The 19,906-nt window shown below is 47.5% G+C and overlaps 1 protein-coding gene across 2 annotated transcripts in view; it reads left to right on the top strand.

Annotated features, from left to right (window-relative positions):
- Positions 1 to 19,906, top strand: part of CHST15 (carbohydrate sulfotransferase 15) — an 89,214-nt gene that overhangs the window by 24,045 nt on the left and 45,263 nt on the right. The window lies entirely within an intron of this gene.

The raw sequence follows: 19,906 nt of genomic DNA, 5'->3' as shown, positions 1-19,906 counted from the left end.
CTGCCACCACTTAGATTTTATTTGCAAATGGGTTCAGTCCCAGAACCAACCGGTTCTGCCCACTCTCTCCTTTTGTGTAGCCTGACCAGCCAGACTTTCCCCCACTGTGTTCAAGGCAGAGAAGGAACTTTTTCTTCCCCCAAGGCTGATGTTCAGGGTGACTGGGGGGTCTAAAGCAGTGAGAAGAGGCAGCTGGCATTTCCTAGGCCATGTTGACACCATGGACATGTTGTTGTCCTGTGTTGACACCATGGGCATGTTGTTGTCCATGGTATGGACAGGAAACAAGGAGAAAGGATTCTAGAAGTCCTTGAATGCAGAGTCCTATGGGGCCAGCCCAGGCTGAGTGCCAAGGTGTGAGTGCTGCCCTCATTCCATCAAATTCCTAATTCACAGCAGTGGCCGTGGCTGCATAAGGGAGGCTTGGAAGGAAGGAATATCCGTGGCCATTGGCTTGAGGCTTGAAAGTGAGTAGGAGAGAGTGCCTACCTGCCTTGCCCTGCCTGCAGTGGATTCTGCAGATCTAGGGCTGGGGTGAAAGCTGTTTTATCTTGTGCCCTACAGAGTCTTACATCCATTTTGGGAAACAGTGATTTCCCAGTGCTTTTTGTTGGGAGGCCAGGTAGGGAGAGGAATGAAGGAGGTAAGAAACAGACCTCCCCTCGGAGGTCCCTGGTTAGGCAGGGATGAGCTGGTGGGCTCAGGAGGGGCTAAGCTGGGCTCTGTGCTCAGGTATCCCTTGGCAGGAGCTCCTGAGGGGACACTGGTGTAATTGGTGGTCTTCTCTGCCTTGCCTGTTCAAAGTCGGTCACCCAGATTTCTACAATCTGAAACCATACACTCAGGAGTCCTGCGGTCTTGGTGGTCTCTGGGGAAACACCTGGCTCCCCCGCCCTCTGAACCCAGGCCTCAGCCCTGTGCTATGCTTGTCAGGGTTTCCCCTTCTGTCACGGGGTGTGGAGGAGGCACCCTTCAGCCCCCCAGAACCGCTGGGCTCCCCCGCCCAACCCCGTGGGACCAGCCCTCCTGACTCCTGTAGGGTCACACCCTTCACACCCACAGATGGTGTCTGAAAACTGCAAGGGTGAAGCTGAACTTCACAAGACTCTTGCGTCTCCTGGCTGTCTGTATGGTCTGTGGGGCCTTGACTGGTGCTAGAGCTAAACTTGCAGAATTCAGATGAGCCCGATTCTCTCTGTGTTTGGGAGTCTTACGGGATGTGGGGAAGCAAGCGAGATGTTGGTTTGGGAGTGTGCACCTTTGCCTGGTGGAGCCCAAATTTCAGATCACTGCCTCCGAGGCAGGGGCCTGTGGGGTGCGATACACAGCTGAATGTCTGTGTAGTGACGTGGGACGTTTCGGCTCTGAGAGGCAGAGTCCCCACCCTGACTGGTCGTTTCCCACTCATGTCTGCTGGTGGCTTAGCCCAGAGAGGGGCGTGCTCAGACCTGTGCATACACTTTCTTCCCAGCTTGCATTTCTCCTTGCTCTGCCATCTTTGTGGGCTTGGGGCCCCAAATACCATCAGATCTAAGGCTTAAAATAAAAAAATGATCCTTTTTTTATCGTTTGAATTTATGTTTCTTATTACAATGGAATGCTCTGCAGTTATTTGCAAGATAAGGTCTCTTTAAAAGAATAATTATTTCCTCTGCCTCTCTGATTTTTTTTTTGTAAGAGTAGGGCTATCAAGACAGGAGATATGAAAGCAGAATTTTTAATAAGAGCATAGTGATTCTTTTTCAACCAGCTTAGAAGACATTAAAATAAATGTAGGTGCTTTGATCTTCTCTTTCTGTACTAGAATATGAAGGATCAGTTGTTGCAACAGACAGCGAAGTAATTCATTTCTGATGCATTTCAGAGAGCTGGCTTTCCAGAAGAGGCCAGAATGAAACATGGAATGCCATGACACAGACCAGACCAGAGACATACCGACATGTTTACTAAACACAAGTCCTAAGAGCAAGTGGTAATAGGAATAATAGTAATGATGATGATAAATATAATAAAGGTAGTGACCAACCAGTCAAGCACCTGGGGATACCAGGCTTCTTGCTCAGAGCGTTCGATGGGCCATCTCAGTCCTTTGTGCAATTCTTAGACTAGACGTCATGATCATCACCCTCTCTTTTCAGCTGGGGAACTGGAGTGGGCTTGGGGTCAGGCTGTGGGGCCAGGACAAGGACCCTCGTCGACTGGTTGCCCTCTGCCGGTAGCCACCACCCTGCTCCCCAGGAACTGCTCCTAAGTGGTGACTAGTCTCCACCACTGTTGGCTCTGCCTCTGACCCCCCCCTCCCCGCCACCGGTGGGGTGAACACTGGAGGCAGCTATTCCTGGAATGAGCCATATGCTCATTTTTTGCCTCAGTTATTTTAGTAATTGAGGCAAAGGTTCTGGGAGTTTGGACATTAAGTATCTGGATAATTGCCTCAGTACATCATTTTCATTTTACATGTTTAGACCCAACCTTTAATGAAATTTGAAAACCCAGCTGTACCTGAAGCAGTATTACTTTCTATTTCTAACTTTGTTTGCCCAAAGTAGCTGATGGCTTTGGCTTCTAGTTATCAGCTTCATTGCCAACATATGACCTCCTCCAAATGCCCTGTTTGTCAGACTTAAAAATCAACCTAGATTTGGGGGCAGATTCCCTGACTTTTCCTTTCCTGGGAAATGAAGACTCTGAAAAGAAGGTCTCTCGGGTGCCTGGGGTTGGTTCTGGGGCTCTGTTCTGGTGACTTCTGTCCCTAACTGGATCACGGACGTGTCTCAGGAGGGCGGGATGGAAGTCTGCCTTTTCCTTCATCCCTCCTCAAGGCTCAGCACTGATGATTGAACAGATGGGTCAGTACCAGCGTGAAAGTGCCCCTGGTTTCCCTGAATGATGTGAATGCAAATTACCGGCCAGAAAATATCCAAGGAAGATAAATGTCTAAGAGCTTCCTGCTACCTTTGAACATTTTTTCCCCTAATTTCTTCTTTGAGATCTCAAAGAGAATTTTAAAGAGACTTCAAATATGCTGCTTGTGAGTCCTGGCACATTATCGTAGTGTCGTCATATCACTAGGGGTCAGGGTCTGCATGCCCGGTGATATTTGGAGAAGCCCAGCTAGTGACTCTGGGGCATGCAAACAACTCCTCTGCTCCTGCTGCAAAGCCCCTTTTGGGTCAGATCTCAGTGGGAGTGGGGGTGACCGGGGCAAGAGGAGGAGGTCAAAGCTCTGGGAGGTGCTCACACAATCCTACCCGAAGGCTCTGCCTGTTCTCAGCAAGCTGTGAGGGGACCAGGAGGGGGCCTCGGCACTGGACCCCACCCCTCTGGGAGCGAGGTGACTGGCAGTCCAGGTAGGGGTCTCCGTCCTCCCCAAGCTGAAACGCCTCCATCTCTTTTTTCCATTGTAAAGTGAATGCTATTGGCCATTCATAGGGAGAAGCTTCTTTGGGGTTTGTTCACGATCATTCGTTTCTGCTCAGGGTTTTTCCAACTGCAGAAAAGGGTGTGAAAACCTCAGAAACACTGAGTTAACTAACCAAAGACGGCCCAGCAATGTTGTAAACTGTGTTTTGTCATCTGAAAGTGAAAAATAATCCCAGGGTATGAACAGTCAGGAAAAAAAAAAAGTCAACCCATATTGCTTTGTGACAACGTCAGCTTTTCTTGTGGCCAATTTTAGAGGAGGAGGTGTGGGTGCGGCTGGAGAAAGGGAGAAGTAGTGACAGGCCTGCAGAGGGGTCATTAAAGAGGCTCCAGGCTCCCCCCGGTCCCAACCTGCTGGCACAGACTGGTTGGAACTTAAACCCATCCAGCCCTGGCACTCTGGAATGCCATGAAGAATTACTTTAACCTAAAAATCTGGTTTCTCCCGCCCATAAAAACCAGTAAATCCTTCAAACTGATTGAATGAAGGAGCTCATTTATTTACATAGTAATTGGTATTTTGTCTCTTTTAAGTATAGAAGAAGGGAAAGTGTCTGAGGAGAACACACTCCCCCCCTTCAAAAAAAAAGAAGAAAGAAAGAAAGAAAGGAAAAGAGAAAGACAGAAAGGAGAAAGCTAATTTGGATTTTCAGTTGACTCTGAATACTTGATGTTTTTGAAACATTTCCAGATTTCCTTTACAGGAAAGGAATGAAAAGGATCCAACAGGAGGAAGAATTTTCTTTTTTCCCTCTTTTGTCCTGAACTCAGTCCTGGGGTTTTGTGGCTTGTGCTGAGAAACCGGGTAGGCTGAGTGCATTCAGAAAAATTTGCCTGAAGGGGTTGTAAGAACTGAAAATGAGTGAAAAGCGAAACAAAATGGAAAAAACAAAACTTCCGGCCACAGCTAAGAATCATGTAATTTGCTAAGACATATCATTTGGTGTTTTCTTGAGGACGAAAGCTAATTTGGAGCAGCGGGGAGGTACACTGGAGGTTAGGGGAGTAAGATACAGCCTCGGCCCCTGGAGACCCTTGTATCTGCTCCAGCAGAACTGAGGACGGGTGGGGCAGCCCCCTGGGTGCCCAAGCCTGGGGCCAGCCCACTGGACAGTCTCGCCCTTGAAACCAGCGTCAGCTGCAGGCCAGAGAGATACCAAGAAATGGCTTTTCAGTGCCATAGGGTCTAACCCTAGAGAAGCAGATTCTGAAAACCTGCAGAATTTAAAATCCTATGTTAAACATCAGCTCTCTCCCCTTCCCATCGTTGGGAATTCTCTGTTTGTGACTGTACTCTATTTCTGTATATGTTGACTGCTTCCTGCCTGCCTTTCCAATGTCCTTCTTGAGGAAATATTTTAAAAGTGAGCAGAAGAGACTCTTCTGCCTTGGAGCTCATAGTCCACTGGTCAAGGAAAATGCCAGCCCAGCAAGCATATAGGGGCTGACTTGGTCTGGGGGCTGGGTTGAGGGAGCTTGGCTGATACTGGAAGGGGGAGCAGGAGCCCATGGGTCAATGTAGAAGGAGATCGTAGCCATCCAGGGAGGCTGGGGGAGTCAGATGGAGACAGAAACAGAGGTGGCCCCCGCCTGGGGCAGAGTCCTGCCCTTTCCTTGACTGGAGACTGTCCCCATTCACAGTGTGGCTGCTGACCACGGCTCGGAGGTTAGGGGGCCTGCCCAAGGTCACCTAGTCAGGGGGTTGTTTCAGGGCCTTGTGGTATAAGAGCCATCGAATCGGGCATGCTCCTGGTTAGCTCACCATGTGTCCCCGGGGACACCAAGTCCAGTGCCCGTTTGGTGCTCCAAGGCCTCTGCTGGGCCTTGCATGGGTGGACAAATCATCGCATAGGCCGTTGGATTGTGTCAGGAGAAGTTGTTACTGACTTTGAGCTGATTCAAGGTCTGAATATCTATGTGCTTTGACCAGATATTTTTCTGAACCGACCCAGAACAGTTCTTGATAGAAAGTCAGCAACAAGGGTTTTTTTTGGTCAACTTTTTAAACGTTTGAGATTTTTTTAAGCTCAGGAAGAAGTCTGCTGTCTGCAAACAAGTGCCAACCTTCATCATGACGCCTGAACACTTTCCAGATCTTTATGGAAAAATTCCAGTCTTCCACGGTTAATTCCAAGATGTTACATGTTTACGTAGAACTGAGTTCCCAGGGTGGCTCTTGCTGCACAGCTGTCTGCTTTTATACCCCTATCACTTCCTCTCCTATCCCCTCTCTGCTTTGTGTACATGTTCAGTCCCTGAGTTGTGCCCAACTCTTTGCAACCCCATGGACTGTAGCTCCCCAGGCTCCTCTGTCCATGGGATTCTCCAGGCAAGAATACTGGAGTGGGTTGTCATTTCCTTCTCCAAGGATCTTCCTGAATCAGGGATCGAACCCATGTCTCCTGCATTGGCAGGCAGGGCCTTTACCACTGAGCCACCAGAGAAGCTCCCCTCTCTGCTTTAACTCGTTGCAAAAGGAGACTAGTCCTCTCCATCAGCAGGGTGGGCGTGGAGGATCCCACTGAAACAGCATCTTCCCAAGCTGTGGTCGGAGGACACGTCTTTGTTGTGATGGTTATTGAAGGTCTACCTCTCCAGCGTCAAGAATCAAACCTTGGAAAGATTTTTTTCAAAAGAAGTCATACCCCACCAAACACTTTCAGAATGTCTTTACTTAATGGAGAAGAGAAAAGAATTCTTTTCCTTTTCGATAGGCTGATCTGTGTTCAGCGTCTGGGGTCATATGTCTATAAATAAATACTTACTTGACCTATTTATCTTACAGAGGTTGGGAATCTAGATTTCAGATTTGAGTGGGTATTAGAAACTGGGTCTCTTTTCTAAAAGTGTCAAGGATGTTAGAAGGAGAGTTTGAGACTACCACTTAAAATTATGTATTTATTGAATACTAAGGAATTTTGTTTTGCGATTATTTTAACTGGTACAACTACATGTATTTTGGTTGCCATTTACTTTTTTTTTTAAAGGTTATATTCCATTTATAGTTATAAAATATTGGCTTAAACTACCATGTTTAAAATTAGTTTCTTCTCTGGGTCTCTCCTTCCATCCAAAATCTAGGTCTTGGCTCCACGTGCCCTGGTGGGACCAGCATCTCTGTTGCCGTGTCAGCGAAGGAGAGGGCCTGTGTCAGTCAGTTTTGTTCAGATGTTGCTGACACGCAGCCTTCGCGACTTTCTTTCTTCCTGTCTTGCATCCAGGCCTGGCTGGGTCTTCATACCCTAGGCGAGAGTCCATCCTGCTCAGCTGAGATCCTGTCTGCAGAGGTGGGAGGGAGAGAAGGACATGGGGGAGGTGGTGGGGATCTGGTTGCTGTTTGCAGAGCACTTGGAGTTGGCGGCCCTGTGGAGGCATTGTGCACGAGTCGTCTTGATCCTCAGCATTTTCTGGTGGGTGCGTAGCGCCACTGTCTCCCTTTGATAGATGAGCAAACTGAGGCACAGAAATGTAAAGCGGTCTGCCCAACGGCACACGGAGCTTCGCAGGTGGCACTGGTGGTAAAGAACCTGCCTGCCAGTGCAGGAAATGTAAGACATGCGGGTTCGATCCCTGGGTTGGGACGCTCCCCTGAAGAAGGAAACGGCAACCCACTCCAGTATTCTTGCCTGGAGAATCCCATGGACAGAAGAGCCTGGTGGGGTATAGTCCATGGGGTCACACAGAGTCGGACACAACTGAAGCAACTTAGCATGCCAAGGGCACATAGTAACCTGATGGGTATGCGTGCACGTGTGTGTGTGTGTGTGTGTGTGTGTTCACATACTTCTAGGGCGTGGACTTCATCTTTAGTCCCAGCCACCATGCTTTGCCTTCCACGGGGGCAATGTGCCTGTTCCCATGCCATGCAGCTGTGTGAAGCAGGATCGGGGTCAAAGGAGTCAGAGGCTGATTTGGCCTCTGCACACCGTCAGTCACGCGACATCATCCTCTGGGGTCTCACTGCCCTTTCTGCTTGTGGTCCCTTGGCACTCTTCTGGATTGTGCATGTGGATGCCCACTCTAGGGACTTCTGTGGTCGGCTCAGGGATTCCCATGGCTGTGGCAGGGAGGGCAAGGGACATGTCCCTCCCAGGCTCACTCCCAGGCATGTCATTCTTGCTTAAATGGCAATCGGATTTGTTTTTTGTTTTTCGTTTTTCTTTTTTCTTTTTTTTAAAGCAGTTATACCATGTCTGTTGGAGAGAAAAGATAACTTGAAAAGTGAGGGGATAAAGTGGAGCTTGACTGTAACTTCCCACTTGGCACTTTGCGTAAACCCCTTCTGTGCCGTGACACCTTGCCTCGTACAGCCCTGAAGTCTCTTTGCTGTTGCACCTGATCTGGGGAGGACAAGAGTGACCCATTTTCAACAGATGAGGAAACTGAGGCTCAGAGATGGGACCTCATGTCCCAGGGACCTTGGCCCAGCCCACTTTCTATTTGCCACTCCCGTTTCCTCAACATGAATTGTCATTGTTGTTTCATCTTCCCCATCTTTGTGATTGTAAAAGTAATACTCTATGTGAGTAAAATTGCAAGCTGTTGATTGGAATCCATAATGTATGTGTGGGTCCTGCCCCCACGCCCCCTGTGAGAGGGGCAGTTTGGACTTCAGCTCATGTTTAATTCCAGCTCTACCACTTACCTGCTGTGTGATTTAGGACAAGCCACTTCACTGCCCAGAGCCTCGGTTTTCTTACCTGCAAAATGGAGCGATTGCATCTATTGCTATCGTTTCAAAGGCAGGGTGCGTGAGAAGCACCTCGGTGCCTTCCATAATAGGTGTTCAGCTCCCGCTACTTCTCCTCTCAGGCCCTGTATCAGTGCTCCTCAAGCTCGCCTCTAGGGGACCCTGAAGGCAGAAGATAATAAATTCTCACTGGAGTGCCAGGGGCTGTCCCCAGGCAGCTTGCAGAAGGCAAGACAAGCTGCAACTCTGCAGATTTGGTATCACTTAGTGATGTATCTGAGTATAACTTAATTTATAAACAATGTTTTCAGTGTTTAAACATGTAAAACCCAGAAGCTTCCAGTTGTGGCTTCCTGCAGCTCCTGGCATACCTTAGCACACTCCTGGGAGGTTGGCCCACACATCCCCACGGCTCTGGGGTCTACACATCCCACCTGGGAGCAGTGCAGGAGTTGCTCTCCTTGTCTCTTGCCACCCCTAGTAAGGGCTAGACCTGTCTTCGAGCAGACAGTGGATGTTCTGAAGAAATCCCATTTCACCCTCATCTTGTTCCAGAACCCACCAGAGGATATTGCATTTCAGTCTGATTGCTCACTCTTTCCATCCAAAAGAAATCCCAAGAACTGTTGTCAGGCAGTTCTTGTTCAAGGGTTAACCAGATTCTTATTTCGCTTATCTTTGGAAATAAAACAATGTTTAAAACTATTCAGATCAGCAAGGCCATCTGGTGGGGAGTACGCAGCTGCTCCACATTCAATGGTTGCCACCTCTAATGTATTCATTGCAGAGCGCTGCCACGCATCTGCAGGGTCATTATTCGCCGTTGGTTTTGAATATGTGAGCTCTGTCTGGGCAAGACCTCTTTCCTCCACCCTTCCTGAAGGACATCTGAGTTGGGTATCTCCTGACGCTTGGCAGTCTTTTTACTCTTCCTGAAACTGCTTCAAAGCAGGTGAGAGGGTTCCAGACACCCAAGTGAGGGGGGACAGAGCCACCCTGCTCCTTGGGGCCCGAATACCTAGTCTCTACATTATACTTGGGGCCACTTCTCTTTTTCATTCCTTTTCCTCTTTGTGGTAAAGAAACATTGTTGGAAGCTAGAATCTACCTGTCATCTTTGTGGTCTAGGTGATTAAGAGCCAAAAGGATCCCCTTCCTGAAAACGTGCACTCCCCGCTCTGCACTCACCCCCCCGGTAGTTAAGGTTTGTTGTTAAAGATGTTTGAATCCTTGAAAGCATGCAAAAACATACCTCAGTTATCAGGTACCTGTGTTCCTGAAATCACGATGCATCATACTTTAAGAAGAAGAGACTGAGGGTCTAAGTGGTGCTGGGGTTTGCTTACAGTCCCGTGGCTGGTTGAGAGGGGTCCCAGGTCTTTGGATCCCTAAGCCCTCTCTCTCCTGTTTTCTAAGTCATGTGGAGGGTGGAGTGTATAGCATTAAATTTGTCTATAAATTGGACAACCACATGATGTTTTCCTCTTAGATCACCATGACGTGTAAACAGGATTATCCATATAAATCTCAGCCTGCTGTCTGGACACCAGAAAGCCTTCGCTAGATGTTAGCTCGTGTCACTTTTATTATTGTCACTAAGTGGCCAGAGCCTTGCTCTGGATTTCTGCCAAAAGCTTGCTCCTTCACTCATTCATTTAAAAACTCTTCAGAAGATGCCCGCCCCTGTGCCAGGCATGGTTGATGTACAAGGAACTCCACTACCTAAGCTGATTTGATTTCAGGATTGAGCATCGCTGACAGTACAATGGCTCAGACAGTCACTGGACCGTAGCCACGCCTCTTTGCCTGGGAGCCAGGGTGGCTGGTGCGGCTGGGTGAAAGCTGACCTTGCCACTCCTTGAGCCTCGAGTTCTGGGCAGGTTTCCCCTAGCGTTACTCCCTTATGTGATGGTGAGGTGCAGAGAGAGGTCATAGGCTTTGCAGCCAACACACCTATGGTTGGATTGTGGTCCTGCCAGTGGCTACACGTGGGGCTCTGGGAATGTTTTTAACCCCGCTGTGCCTCAGTTTCTTGTATATAACTTGGGGGTCACAGTGCAGACCTCAGAGAGTTGCCATTAGGAAGCGAGCTTGCAGGCTTCGCTGGTGGCTCAGTGGTAAAGAATGTGCCTGCCAATGCAGGCAGTGTGGGTTCAATCCCTGACCTGGGAAGATCCCACATGCCTTGGGGCAACTAAGCTGGTGCACTGCAGCTACTGAGCCTGAGCTCTAGAGCCTGGGAGCTGCAGCTCCTGAGCCTGAGCACCACAGCTGGAGAGTACTCCCCACTCACCACAACTAGAGAAAAGCCCACGCAGCAACAGAGACCCAGCACAGTCAACAAGAAATAAATAAAATTAAAAAAAAAAAAGAAAGGACCTTGCGTGGCAGGGGTTGGACCAATGTTTGTTACCTTCTCTTTTCATCATCCCTGGAGCCACTTAAAACCCTAAACTGGGCCGATGCTTTGAAGCATGCATCTCAGTCTGCACAAGGAGTGGTATTTCATTTCTAACGTCGAGTGTCTACAAACAGACTCCACTCGGCTTCCTTGACATGCTGTGCGTTGTAGGATTGTCCTTGCTTTCTCGCCAAGAACCGTGGAGGTGGGTGGGTCCCACAGCACCCTGCTAAGCTTGTCTCCAGTAGGTTCTGCCCTAATAGAAGACCGTCGCCATAGATGTGCAGCGTTGAGTGGAAAATCAAGCACCTAAATCTAGCACTGATTTGGATTACTACTGGAAATAATAAATTGAGCATTTAGGAACAGTTTCTCCCCAAGTTTGGTTTCAGAACAAGAAAATCGTGGGTTGTGTCACGAAGACCTTTAGCATCTCAAGCCTGTTGAGAGTCTCAGGCGATGGTGCAGTGTGAACATCTCACAGCCTCTTATCCACCCTGCCCCTGGCTGTCCTGTGCTTTGCAGAGAGACGGGGCCATCTGGCCAGTATCGTCCGTACATCTGGCTGTTGCATGAAGGAGCCGGAGCAGGTTACCCTCTGGGAGAGTGAGCGGTCGTGGAGGATGTTAGAAAGATCTCGTTTGATCTCCTGCCTTCAGCTGTTGGAGATCCCATGGGTCAGCGGGGCAGCCCTGTTGTTGGGGTGCTTTTTCAGCCCCCTGAAGTAATGCTGGTTCTCCCGGCTCTGCAGACACTCAGGGGCTGGTGAGCTTTGCGGCTGCCCTCGAAAGGGGATCTGTCATTCTGAGTGTGGGAGTTTTTCTGGAACCTCTGTCCTGGGGTTCATTGGGATGTTCCAGAGGGGTGGACTGGCCATTTTTCATACTTGTAGCCTCAACAAACAGCGGTCTGCACACCATAGATGCTTGATAAACATGTGCTGCCCAGTGGGAACTACTAATAAGGAGAGAATACTTCGTGTGTTTGGGAATTAATTGTCCAGCTTTTTTGCCTGGCGTAAGGCAAGTATTGCACCAGGTTTTCAGTCGTTGCTGCAAAATGGTTGGCTTCTTAGTGGCCTGAAAACATAATAGATGATTATGATATGAGTATAATGATAATGGGCTTTTACTAGGGAGAAGTTCATTGCAAATCATCCATTCAGGAGTGTCAGGGCTGAAAGAGGTATTCCTGACTCCATATTTTCTGTACAAGATACAGGCTCAGAGATGCGGGGACTTGTCCAGGGTTATTGGCCAGGTGAGTGTCAGGTCTGAATGGTGACCCCTTGGGAAATCTCAGCTTTCAGGGGCCACACCCTGTGGCTCGCTGCCTTATTGGAGACAGATGCTCACTCCAAGGGGCCTCATCTTTCCCCAGGGCGGACGTCCAGTCATCCCAGGCTCTCCAGGGCTCCTCACCCAGGTTATGGAAGCATCTGAATGATCCCAGTCAGCTCTGCTTTTTAATATCCTGTTTTGGCTGTAAAACTTGGCTGTTATTCTGTCGTCTGTGTGCCTGCCTCTAGCTGCCACCTGCCTCTTCTCACTCATTACTTCATATTAGTTGCAGATGGGAAAATGGGACACCTGTACCTAGAACTATATATACACTGGAAGCAAGTAGCCTGGAATGACGAAGGCCTAAGGGTTTCTCCTGTAGTAACTCAAAGAATGCGTATCACTTATTGAGGCTTGCTGTGTGCCAGTTGCTAGGCTAAGCATTTTATATAGATTGTCTCATTTCCTCTTCACATCCATGCTGGGTGGAGATCGTTTTATTCCCATTTTACAGATGAGGAAATAAAGTCACAGGACAGTGAAGTTAGTTACCCGAGATCATTAAGCTGGCTCAGACTTGAGTCAGATTGAAACACAAGTCTGCCTCACTCCAAAGCCTGTGAAGCTTTGTTCTGACTTCTCAGAAAACATTTTTGCTCCCTCCCAACTTTCTACCAAGTTGCACATCATTTGGTTCCCTGGGCAGAGGAGGAGCTGGCTGTGTATTTGCAGAAATTTGATCTCAGAGAAAATGTCTCTTTCGTATAGATAAATTTTATGTAATGAAAGAATAGTTTAGAATGTGTTTTCTATACTGTAAAGCATGTGCAGTGGTCATTATTAACAAATAAAATTTTGATGATGAGCTTAATACAGAGTCAAGTACGCTTTAAAAATAACTTTTAAAAAACTACCTGTGTGGATGTGACATACATTTTGAGTGAGCCAGGGAGATTCTGCAGGTCAGTTAGAGAATCCTGTCTCAAACAAAACACAGATGAGATTTCTCGGTCACCGGGAAAGGTGAAATCTGGCAAGGAAACCAGAAGAACAGGATGCAGGAAGAGCTTGCTCAAGGAGAGAAGCAAGGAAGAAGTTATAGTGACTGTAAAATAGGCAAGGGGGAAGTTTCTTCATCAGGGAGTAGGGAGAATGGGGTCAGTTGTTTGATTACCAGAACATAGTAGCTGTGGTTGTCATAAATACACATTTTGCCAGAAAATAACCTGGTGTGTGACATTTGGGTAGTTTTGTCTTGATTTGGGACCAACTGCCATCTGGGTTTTCAGCATTATTTTGGCATATCTACTTTTGGTGTTAGCCGAAGAATTCTCCAGGGCAAAAGCATTGATTCAGTTGATTCACTGGGTCTTCTTTGGATGAATTCAGTTCAGTTCTGTTCAGTAGCTCAGTCATGTCTGACTCTTTGCGACCCCATGAACCGTAGCACGCCAGGCCTCCCTGTCCATCACCAATTCCCGGAGTTTACCCAAACTCATGTCCATTGAGTCGGTGATTGATTACTTTGGCCTGAATTGCTCACTGAGATAAACATACTTTTTGAAACTCTTCAATGCAGAATCATATCAGCTTAACTTAGTAAAGTCTATTGTTTGTAACCTGTAGAGGGGTGTATTGGATAGCTTTTATCACACAGCAAGATACCCTTAAACTCAGTGACTTAAAACAGCAGCCACTTATTATTTCTCATGTGTCTGTAGACATTGGCTGGGGGTCAGCAGGGTATTGGCTACTCCAGGTGGGACTCAGCCAGGTGGCTCTGCTCCATGTGTCTCTTGCCCTCCTCTTGGCCACGCTGCTGTGTTCTTCCCACAGCGCCCGTAAAGGCAGAAAGGGCAGGTGGACACACTCGGCCCGTCTGAGGCCTGGGCTTGGGACTGGCCTGCTGTCACTGTGGCCACATTCTGTTGGCCAAAGCAGTTTCCAAACCCAAGTCAAAGGGTGGAGAAAGGTATTACACTAATTTGATTAGAAGAACTGCAGAGTCCTTTATGTGGTGAAGGGGGTGAACAGAGAGAGGAATAATAAGCTGGAACCAAAGGTCAAACTGCCATAACCAGTAGTAAACTGCTACTTTCCAATTACTTCCTGTGGGCCAGGGCTGTGTGTGTTTAATAATAGCTAAGATTTATTTGGCACTTACTGTGCGCCAGAAATTCTTCTACACGCTGGACACACATGGGTTCTATGAGTGTTACGAGATTATCTCCAATTCACACCCAAGGAAACAGGAGAGAGGTTCAGTGGCTTGCTCAAGGTCAAGGTAGGGGAACCCCGCTCCAGCACCCAGTCTTCAGGGGACTATGTGATCTATGTGTCAAGGACTGCTGAGAATACAGAGGCCCAGGTCACTTAAGGGACCTGTCCGAGGTCACCAGGTGGACACAGCTAAAGCCTGCTGGCCCACATGACTGCTGACCGTATTCTTCCCACTGTGCTATTGACCAACGACGTGAATTGAGGAATGTAGCTTTCTTTATTCTATTTACTGATTGTGATGTGGCCAAAGGCATGAGATCCAGGTATGAGACTGAGACTGAGCATCTGTTGTTTGTACAGAATTCTCCCCTCTCCTTGAGCTAAATGTGAAAAATATTCCTTTTGCCACTTGTTGATTAATATTCCTTGGGGAAAAAAATGTATTTTCATATACATAGCCCAAAGAGAAATGTCAGCAGTTAGACAAAGTAGTCAGCAGAAGGCTTTGTGTTTTAGTAAAGGTTAATTAAGACCCATCAATTTTTTTTCTTTAAAACCTTGAAGTAAAAGAATGTAATTAGCTATTTTTTTCCCCTCTCTATTCCCAGAGGGCAGATGTAAATGTTCTACCAAAATGAAGCCATTTATTTAAATTCATCCCGATTTCTTTGGAAGTTTTGTACATCTTTCTTCTGCTATATCAGCTTATAGCTACAATTATTTAATAAGGTTTTCCTAGGGTGAAATTGGATGCCCTTTATCGATCTTAACGCTGAGGGGGCATTCAATTACTTAATCTGAAGTGCTATATCTGGGTCTCTCGATTACAATTTTGTTATAAATGGCTTGCTAATGATGCTTGGGGTGCATAGGTTAATAGGGGCCATCTTAGCCAAGGCTGGGTAATTGAACGCTTTCTATTTTGGGACCGGTTATCTGATCTCTTACAGTGGTACTGGGTTCCCACAATTCCAGCCTGCACCCACAGGGCACAGCATTGAGCCCTGGCTGGAGGGCGATCTCACTGAAATGCATGCCTGCGGACTCTGGTTTAATACCCGAATGGGAGAGCCAGGGGTCCTGGCTAATCGGAGTCCACTGGCACCAAAACGGGGACATTCCAGACAGGTGAAGTGGATATCCATTGCTTATTTCTTAAGAAAGAATAACCTGAGTGTTAGGTTTCGGAATGACTGTTCTTGGTGTATAGAAAATCTCAACACAGGAAAAAAAACAGCAATCCATTTTCCTTTCAGTCTAGCTGCATGAGTTCCCAGCTATATGTATTTTAAAGATCCTTTTGAAAGAATCCACAGTGTGCCTCCCTCTTTGTGTGTGGACGGATCCCAGCCTTCCAGGCCTTCCAGAGTCTGGTCCCTGCCTTTTCTCCCATCTGTTTCCCACCCGCTTCCTGCCCCATAATCCAGAGATCTGCTCTCCTGATGGTCCCCATGGTTTTGCTCTTCAGCTTCCCTTCTTTGCGGGATCTTTACTTCCCTGGTCCCTACATGACTGGCTTCCTTCTCATCAGTCAGATGAATCCACCTGAAATAGGTCTTCCCTGGCCATCCTCTCCACTTTACTTCCCCTTCTTCTAAGGCAGCAGTTCTCCCCGGGGATGAAAGTCAGGGATGCTGCTAAACATCTACAGTGCATGGAACAGGCCCCCACAACAAACCATCATCTGGCCCTGGTGCGGCACGGGGAGCCCCTGTTCTAAGGGTGTCATTGTTTTCTCCCTTTGTGTTTTCTTCCAGCATCTGAGACGATGTTACTCATTTGTGACTTTTTAAATTGTCTATTGTCCTGCTATTCCCCTAACTCCAGGTGGAATATAAGTTCCAGGTGAGGCAAAGGTCTCCCTATTATGGTTACTGCTGTACCAGTCCCATCCACTTGGACGAGGGTGGTCTGGAAACCTCAGAGCTCCAGGCCCTGTTCACAGCAATGCACTCACTACTCATATGGTCGTTGTTTTTAATCAAGTATTTTACATACTATATGCTGGTCAGATGTTTCGATAAAACATGTAAATGTAACAAACATTTTTTTTTTCTCAAACAGAGTCTCCCGGGGGGATTTTGCCACACTGGCAAAATCTCCAACTCTCTAGATACCAGCTGGGTGTCCTGCAATTCAGTTGAATTCTTCTAGTAACTCCCTGGAATTAGCACAACTTTCACGGGTTAAGGGCTCAGTCCTCTGAGACTGGAGCTTCCCTGGTGGCTCAGCGGTAAAGAATCCTCTTGCACTGCTGGAGACTCGGGTTCGATCTCTGGGTCGGGAAGATTCCCTGGGGAAGGAAATGGCAAGCCACTCCAGTATTCTTGCCTGGGAAATCCCATGGACAGAGGAGGCTGGTGGGCCACAGTTTGTGGAGTCGCAAGAATCGGATGCAACCTAGTGACTAAACCACCACTACCACCTCTGAGACAGCCCCTGCTTCAGACCTGAGTCACAAGTCTCGGGTCCCCAGGCTACCCACACTTCTGTTTTAACGGCTGCAGGGTCAGAGGTTCCTACAGTCCTTTCTCAAGTTCCTTAAGTTGAATGATGCACGGTACTCAGAAAAGCACCTTCCTTACTATTATGGGTTCGTTACAAAGGAGACAATACAAGAACAGCCAAATGGAGGAGATGCACAGAGTGAGCCTCGGGGAGGGTCATGGACCTTCCAGGCCCTCTCTGCATACACCACCCTCCCAGCACCTCCACGGGCTCTCCAACCAGAAAGCTCTTGGAATCCTGTCATTTAGAGGGTTTTTATGGAGGGCCTGCAGCTCATGGGGTCGCAAAGAGATCCCCTGGAGAAAGAAATGGCAGCCCACTCCGTATTCTTGCCTGGAGAATCCCATGGACAGAGGAGCCTGGCGGGCTAGTCCACGGGGTCGCAAGGAGCCAAACACAACCGGGCGACTGACACTTTCAGACCTGGACGTGCACCTCGGGCGGCGCCCAGTGCAGGGTCCTCCTTCAGGAGGGATCTGGAGAATTAAAGGGGGAAGGGATGAAGGAGTGAATTATAGGAGATAACATTGGATCTGAGTGTTTAGGCTCTGCAGGCCTCTGGAATTGTGTCACCAGTTTTCTGCTCCCATTTTACAAAGTGAGACTTGGAGTGGGAGGTCTGGCTGGAGGATGCAGCCGGCCCAGGGGACAAATCCTCTGGGCTACTGTGTCCCAGGCCTCTCTGTTGAGACTGTCAGCTTCTCTGACTACTCAGGTCTATTTATTTATTGTGCTTGTCTTAGAAAACCTTTGTTCTTGTTGAGGAATGTTTTGCCCATTCTGGTGGGTCCAGATTTTGTACATTTTTGTCTTGGAGCTTCAGAGACCATGTTTTGGAAAAGATCTAATTAGGCCTCCTACAGCCAGAGAGACGGAAGGGTGCAAACTGACTCCCCCCTGCGATGCTGGCTGGAATCTCATTTTAACCCCATTTGGCCTTGTCTTCGCTGTGTGAAAAATGTTTTCTTGGCTTAGTGACGGGGTTTCTGAGTAGGGGAGCTTGCCCTTTTGTTTCTTTGGTTTGGGAGAATTGTTTGTAGCAAGTGATGGTTCAGGGCTGGTTGAGCAAGTTGGAGGCAGAGGCCTGAGCCTTGAGGTTTCTGCCGAGTCCCTCCAAAAACTCTCAGGGATGAGGGGGTGGTGGAGCTTGAGATGTTGGCCTGGTTCCGGGCTGTTTGCTCCCACGACTCCCTCTCCTCTGTGCTTCTCAGAACTGCTCTGACCCCTATCTCAGCCTTTACTCACTAGCATTCCTCAAACTGCTTCCTTGAGACATCAGTTAGAATTCCATGGTCAATTATGTTTTGGAAATGTTGTGTATTATAGTCCTCTCTTATGGCTTCACAGTGAAAAGGTGAAGTCTGCTCTAAAGAAGTCTGTGTCACCTGGGCCATTCTACCATTCCTCCAGGTAATTCAAGCCCTGAAGACCTATCGAACATGCAGAACATTTTGTGGAGGACGTTTTAGGAATACTGCATGGTTATTTCATGGTTATCATGTTTTGATAAAACATAGGCCTTTCTGTCCAAGGGAAGGGGATGTTGCTGCTGCCAAGTTGATTGCTTGGCCTCTCCGCCAAAACGAGGGGGGCTTTATGCAGGGTTAGTTAACACCACCTTCCCTGGGGACAGTAAGGATTGTTGGAGGGTGTGTGTGTGTGTAGAAGTGAGTCTACCACCTGTAGCTGATTCTCAGGTGCTAAGGAAAGACACTGTGATGGGATTGCCCATCTTTGATTCCACTTCAGACGTTCTTGGTATTTACTGACAATGAAAAACATAATAGTAAGAGTCATCGATGATGCTATCATTATTCATGTTATCTCTCCTTTATGGGATCTTAAACACCTGACCTGCCTCTTGAGAAATCTGTACGCAGGTCAGGAAGCAACAGTTAGAACTGGACATGAAACAACAGACTTGTTCCAAATAGGAAAAGGAGTACGTCAAGGCTGTATGTTGTCACCCTGCTTATTTAACTTCTATGCAGAGTACATCATGAGAAACGCTGGGCTGGAAGAAGCACAAGCTGGAATCAAGATTGCCGGGAGAAATATCAGTAACCTCAGATATGCAGATGACACCACCCTTACGGCAGAAAGTGAAGAAGAACTAAAAAGCCTCTTGATGAAGGTGAAAGAGGAGAGTGAAAAAGTTGGCTTAAAACTCAACATTCAGAAAACTAGGATCATGGCATCTGGTCCCATAACTTCATGGGAAATAGATGGGGGAACAGTGGAAACAGTGTCAGACTTTATTTTTTGGGCTCCAAAATCACTGCAGATGGTGACTGCAGCCATGAAATTGAAATACGCTTACTCCTTGGAAGGAAAGTTATGACCAACCTAGATAGCATATTGAAAAGCAGAGACATTACTTTGCCAACAAATGTCCGTCTAGTCAAGGCTATGGTTTTTCCAGTGGTCATGTATGGATGTGAGAGTTGGACTGTGAAGAAAGCTGAGTGCCGAAGAATTGATGCCTTTGAACTGTGGTGTTGGAGAAGACTCTTGAGAGTCCCTTGGATTGCAAGGAGATCCAACCAGTCCATTCTGAAGGCGATCAGCCCTGGGATTTCTTTGGAAGGAATGATGCTAAAGCTGAAACTCCAGTACTTTGGCCACCTCATGCAAAGAGTTGACTCATTGGAAAGGACTCTGATGCTGGAAGGGATTGGGGGCAGGAGGAGAAGGGGACGACAGGGGATGAGATGGCTGGATGGCATCACTGACTCGATGGACGTGGGTCTGAGTGAACTCCGGGAGTTGGTGATGGACAGGGAGGCCTGGCATGCTATTCATGGGGTCGCAAACTGAGCGACTGAACTGAACTGAACTGAAACATGTTTAGGCATTCTGCAAAGTTTTCACATGCATTAGCTGACTTAGTACTGTTACACACTTGAAAGGGACATACTTTCATCCTAATTTTACTGGTGAGGAAACCAGAGCTTAGAAAGGTTATGCTGCTGGCTCGAGGTCACACGGTTAGCTCATTAGCAATGTTCTACCACTGCTAAAAACCATATAGTTCTCTCTTTTTTTGCTGTTTTTACAATGTCTACAAAGAAGTGTCACTTGGGCAACAATACATTTTATAACTGCAGACTTCTATTAATGGATTTTTAAGAATCATGTTTTCCCAAGCATGATGAAAGTGAAAAATTGTTTCAGGGTCTGAAGTTTTCTGTTACTTGGGGGAGTACTACATGTTGGATTTAATTGCTTAATAACTTAAAGTCAAATTTTTTTTAATATGATACATTCTACTGAAGGAGAGAATCATTTCAGTGTTTCTAAATTTTCATTAACTTTTGCATCCTACACTGATAATGTTAGCTCTAGGTTAAAAGACTATTAGTGCTGTTGGGAGGGGACAAAATA

The sequence above is a fragment of the Bos indicus genome, chromosome 26 (genome assembly GCF_029378745.1).
Source record: "Bos indicus isolate NIAB-ARS_2022 breed Sahiwal x Tharparkar chromosome 26, NIAB-ARS_B.indTharparkar_mat_pri_1.0, whole genome shotgun sequence".
Taxonomy (NCBI): Eukaryota; Metazoa; Chordata; class Mammalia; order Artiodactyla; family Bovidae; genus Bos; species Bos indicus.
Note: the sequence above shows the minus strand (reverse complement) of the source record. Positions and strands in the feature narration are given on the sequence as shown.